Source organism: Homarus americanus, unplaced genomic scaffold (assembly GCF_018991925.1).
Source record: "Homarus americanus isolate GMGI-L3 unplaced genomic scaffold, GMGI_Hamer_2.0 scaffold48406, whole genome shotgun sequence".
Taxonomy (NCBI): Eukaryota; Metazoa; Arthropoda; class Malacostraca; order Decapoda; family Nephropidae; genus Homarus; species Homarus americanus.
This window is the reverse complement of record NW_024753828.1, coordinates 4,945,965-4,952,506: the sequence shown is the minus strand read 5'-3', so window position 1 is coordinate 4,952,506 and position 6,542 is coordinate 4,945,965.

Below are 6,542 nucleotides of genomic sequence, written 5' to 3'. Positions count from 1 at the left end.
TTCAGGGTCACGGCAATGCACTCCACCTACCAGTCTCTCTCACTCACCTACCAGTCTCCCTCTTACCCCCACCAGTCCCCCTTTCACCCCCCACCACCCACTAGTCCTCTTCTCACAGCCCCCCACCCCATCACACCCCACACCCACCCAGTAAACAAGTGGACGAAAAAAACACCTGAAATACGCACTGACGCAGGTTGTAGCGAAGATGTGAGGCGCGGGTCTTGAGGAACATGCCAAGGTGATGAGCGGCAGGTAGACAGGTGGATAGATGGACGGATTGAGGGGTGGACAGATGGATGGAGGGATGGGCGGATAGGCGGATAGAGGGGTGAAGGCATGGACAGATAGACGGCTGGAAAAATACACGGATAGAGGGATAGACACAGAAACAGATAGACAGATGGACGAAATCTTGTGACTACGTAGAACTTGACGAACGGATGGATGAACGAATGAGAGAGTACCTGAACCCATGCAAGTCAATACTCCTGTGTGATGACGGGTTAAGTGTATATATAGCCAACGGTACATTAACATAAGACTCAATACAACACATACACACTTCAGTAGACCAACACACTTACACTTATAGGCTCTAGTTATATATTACATTGTTTTATTTCATCTAGATATAACTTGGAATTCATCTCTCTCTCTCTCTCTCTCTCTCTCTCTCTCCATACTGGCCGTCAACACCACCTCCACCTCCTCCTCCTCCTCCTCCTCCTTCACAACTATCTCTTTTGTCACTCCCAACTCTCACTTGCGTTTGTCTCTTTCTTATTCCTCTCTCCCTATCTCTTTTTCTCTACACACACACACACACACACACACACCCCACTAGACAACAGGTAATGATCATCCTAGAGGTGACCAAGACCTAGGGAGTGTCTATATGCCTGGCTGCCTCCTGGGTCTCACATGCAGGTTAAAAACGGCTTTAACACGAGAGATTCCTGAGGGAAAATGAGGCACTGGTAAGGGTGAGACAACGGTGTGTGCCTTGGTCCAGCGAAGACCCACCTGAGAGACGTTAGGTAGGGGGTGAGGGAGGGAGGAGGGGCGGGGGGGGTGACAGAAGTTCAACGAGAGTACGGTACCGCAGGGGAACTTTCTCACTCAAGATGATTCCCACCACACCACCACACCACCACACCAGCGCTGGGAGAGTCAGGCCACACCCGGCATCACGCTCACCGTAACTGCCTCTAATGTTTACCTTAAGGCGTTACCCCCAAACACTACATCTAGGCCAGGATTCCCACACTTCCGTCCTTTTGATAAACGTCTCCTCCTAACTGTGAATCTCGGGACCAACCTGAGACAAGTTACGCCGCTACGAGAGATTCTTAAGAGCTGTTATCATAGAAGTATTTTCTCTACTCGGGCTGAGAAAGTAACACACTAACCTAACCTAACCAAATCTCACCTAATCTAACCTAAACTAACATAAACAAAATAGACGTTGATCTTCTATTCAGGACAAAATTGTAGTTGTGGTCTGAAATACTGATAAAATCCAGAGCGGGGCGAACGGTAGGGGAGGGGTGGGTGTGGGTGAGGGGTAGGTGGGGGGTGAGGGGTAGGTGGGGGTTGAGGGGTAGGTGTGGGTTGTGGGTGTGGGTAGGTGGGTGAGGGAGTGGGGGGTGAGGGGTGGGGGTGAGGGGTAGTGTGGGCGAGGGTCAAGGGTAGGTGGGGGCGAGGGGTGAGTGTGGGCGAGGGGTCAAGGGTAGGTGGGGGGCGAGGGATGAATGATGGCGAGGCGTGGGTGTAGGAAAGGCGTGGGTGGGGGCAAGTGGTGGGTGGGGGCAAGGGGTGGGTGGGGGAGGGTGGATATAATGAAAAACCCCATAATAAATTTCCACAGTTCAGAAAATGAAAAATATAATTCACACAGGTAAAATATGACTCTTGGAACACCTGGGATAGTTTAAAGTCTTCAGGTAACTAAATCATTAAAAAAAAGAAGATATTTGTGCTTCATTCCTGTACATATATGGAAGCCTATTTAGACATACATATTTATTTTTTAAGTCAAATAATTATAGTTTTATTTCATTAGATCAATATTATAAAAAATAAATAAATAAAAATGGTTAGGCTTAGATACAGGATTAGTCAACAATATCTTACCCTACCCAGCAACCTAACCTTGATGATGGTAAATTATTACTACTTGTGACAATCAAACACACAAACACCCTAAAACAAGAATTAACTGTTAGGTTAGGTTAGGTTAGGTTAAGCTCTTCATTTATAGTTTGTATTACGACGAATCATAAAGCCATTGTAGTTACATCAATCAAATGTTTAGAGAAATAGAGAAATATATAGAAATTATCGCTGTCACAATTATCTCTATCTATAGCCTTACACATAACGGCTATTAGCGTGTGTATTAAACTCTACAGGCAGACACCACCTCGCTTACACACACACACACACACACACACACACACACACACACACACACACTGGCCGGAGCATTGCTGTTTCTCCCGGGGTGTAGGTAGGTGGTGGGTAGACAGGTAGATAGGTAGATAGGTAGGTGTAACAATAAGTAAGGTAATAAGTAAGATAACGAGGTCATTAACTACCTTCAATCACCCTAACGGTTCCCTGATGACCTTAAATACCGCTGGTGGTCATTAGGGTCATCGAGGAGAGCCCAACCATTAAGGGTAATTGAGTACTGTAACGCCAGTACCTCACACACACACACACCCACACACACACACCTCACCATATTGTCCAACAGGTAAAATACAGGTAAAGTATTATGTTAAGGGTACAGGTGTAAGTACAGGTAAGGTTACAAGTACAGGTAAGGTTACAAGTACAGGTAAGGTCACAATTACAGGTAAGGTTACGAGTACAGGTAAGGTTACAAGTACAGGTAAGGTTACGAGTACAGGTGAGGTTACAAGTACAGGTAAGATTACAAGTACAGGTAAGGTTACAAGTACAGGTAAGGTTACAAGTACAGGTAAGGTTACAAGTACAGGTAAGGTTACAAGTACAGGTAAGGTTACAAGTACAGGTAAGGTTACAAGTACAGGGTAAGGTTACAAGTACAGGTAAGGTTACAAGTACAGGTAAGGTTACAAGTACAGGTAAGGTTACAAGTACAGGTACAGGTTACAAGTACAGGTAAGGTTACAAGTACAGGTAAGGTTACAAGTACAGGTAAGGTTACAAGTACAGGTAAGGTTACAAGTACAGGTAAGGTTACAAGTACAGGTAAGGTTACAAGTACAGGTAAGCAGTTAAGGTTACAAGTACAGGTAAGGTTACAAGTACAGGTAAGGTTACAAGTACAGGTAAGGTTACAAGTACAGGTAAGGTTACAAGTACAGGTAAGGTTACAAGTACAGGTAAGGTTACAAGTACAGGTAAGGTTACAAGTACAGGTAAGGTTACAAGTACAGGTAAGGTTACGAGTACAGGTAAGGTTACAAGTACAGGTAAGGTTACAAGTACAGGTAAGGTCACAAGTACAGACACACACACCAACACAGCCACTATTGAGCATCTCTGTACTGTATATTAATTAACATGGTAAACACAGATATAACGACCAGGTGTTTATGTTAATCTCACTTGTTAATATTAACTAAACAACACCTGATCTACACTGTGTTTGTATATTAACCCAGATTAACTTAGGAATTTAATTGGTTTTATAATTAAGGAGATAAGATATTGGATTACAAGGAACTGTTATCATTGTTGTTATTATTATTGTTATTATTATTGTTATTATTATTATTATTATTATTATTATTATTATTATTATTATTATTATTATTATTATTTTATTATTATTATTACTGTTATTATTATTATTATTATTATTATTATTATTATTATTATTTTATTATTATTATTATTACAGTATTGTTATTATTATTATTATTATTATTATTGTTATTATTATTATTATTATTATTATTATTATTATTATTATCATTGTTGTTATTATTATTGTTATTATTATTGTTATTATTATTATTATTATTATTATTATTATTATTATTATTATTATTATTATTATTATCTTTATTATTATTATTACTGTTATTATTATTATTATAACTACCATCATCATTAGAGAAGACAACAAAGCAGTAGACCTTGAACTAACTACCGTCAATACAACACCTCGTTAAACACGATGATTCAACTGGCCAACAACACAATGCATTTATTATGAAAAACAAAAACACACGAAAAATAAAAGAAGTGTCCACCATGCAATCTGGAACTAAAAACACAGGGAACTATTTTAATTAATCATCAGTATTCAGGAGACAGCGTTGATATATCCGGGTTTAGTCACACACACACACACACACACACACACACATACACACACACACACACACACACACACACCGCTTGGTCTGGCCTCGATGGTGTGTGCTGTGATGTTTATAAAGTCCCTTGATGAAATTACGCATCCCATAACAAAGGTACAGACAGTGAAACCTCCATATAACGGACTTTTTCTCGATATAACGGACTTTTTCTCCATATAACGAACTTTTACTCCATATAACGGACTTTTACTCCATATAACGGACTTTTACTCAATATAACGGACTTTTTCTCCATATAACAAACTTTTACTCCATATAACGGACTTTTACTCCATATAACGGATTTTTACTCCATATAACGAAATTTTACTCCATATAACGAACTTTTACTCCATATAACGGACTTTTACTCCATATAACGGACTTTTACTCCATATAATGGACTTTTACTCCATATAATAAGTTCGATGGAGGTTTCACACCTAATGGACCCTCGATAAAACGGACTTTCCTCTCTATATTCCATCATATTCTATAGGTGTAGTGTTTTCTCCACCATACTCTCCACCAAATGTTCTCTCCACCAAATGTTTTCTCCACCATACTCTCCACCAAATGTTCTCTCCACCAAATGTTTTCTCCACCATACTCTCCACCAAATGTTTTCTCCACCAAAAGTAAACAGTAAACACCACAACTTACTCGTCCTTGGTGGCACATTTACAACACCTGCCATTAGCCACAGTACCTCAGGTGAACCATACTAACAAACCCAATTAATGATGAAGAACTACACATAACAACGTGCTGCATTATATAACTATTTCATTAAACAGTCTTGGTAGGGTTGGTAGGGTTGGTTTCATTACACACCTGTTTGATCTTGGTGGCAGTCCTATCAGGTGTGTAGCTAAGATGTCAGTGGGGGTCTACAGGTGTGCTAGATGATGTGGTTCTACAGGTGTGCTAGATGATGTGGCTCTACAGGTGTGCTAGATGATGTGGTTCTACAGGTGTGCTAGATGATGTGGTTCTACAGGTGTGCTAGATGATGTGGTTCTACAGGTGTGCTAGATGATGTGGTTCTGGAATGGCTACAGTGTGCTAAATGATGTGGTTCTACAGGTGTGCTAGATGATGCAGTTCTGGGGTGTGCTAGATGATGTGGTTCTAGATTGTGCTTGGAATGGTTCTGGGGTGTGCTAGATGATGTGGTTCTGGGTGTGCTAGATGATGGGTTCTACAGGTGTGCTAGATGATGTGGTTCTGGGTGTGCTAGATGATGTGGTCTACAGGTGTGCTAGATGATGTGGTTCTACAGGTGTGCTAGATGATGTGGTTCTACAGGTGTGCTAGATGATGTGGCTCTACAGGTGTGCTAGATGATGCAGCTCTACAGGTGTGCTAGATGATGTGGTCTACAGGTGTGCTAGATGATGTGGTTCTACAGGTGTGCTAGATGATGTGGCTCTACAGGTGTGCTAGATGATGTGAAGTAATAATGTATGTAATTATGAGCAATGTCTAGTACTGTACTGTCATTACTGTACCTGTACCTTTACCTGTATTTGTAATGTGTATCGTTACCTGTATTTGTCTCTGTAATATGTATCTTAATTATACACTCACCTGTAATTGTATCTTTTCTGTACTTACATCAATGTCTGTATTTGTACCTGTAATTATCTGTATCTTTGACTGTAGCTTCACCTGTATCTGTACAGTTGTATTTTAATTACATAATCAAATACTGGAGTTATCTCTACCTTGTGAGATGGTATGGTATGTGTTAAATTCATATTCTCTCTCTCTCTCTCTCTCACACACACAAGGTAGAGATGTTTGTATACAAGGTTGCTATCATGGCCGGCGGAGATGACGTCACTACACTACCGATGAGCTAAATAGTAAATATAGACAATAACGTCATTTGTTGTTTACTACCAAGACACACACGCACACGCACACACACACGCACACACACACACACACACGCACACACACACACACACACAGCAATGGTGTTTTCTTTCACATTCTCTTTTCGAATAAACAAGTACTGTGTAAGCGAGATGCAGTAAGCCACAACACAGCTATCGGCACAACACAGCTATCGGCGCAACACAGCTATCGGCACAACACAGCTATCGGCACAACACAGCTATCGGTATAATACAGCTATCGGCACAACACAGCTATAGGCAAAAAACAGCTATCGTC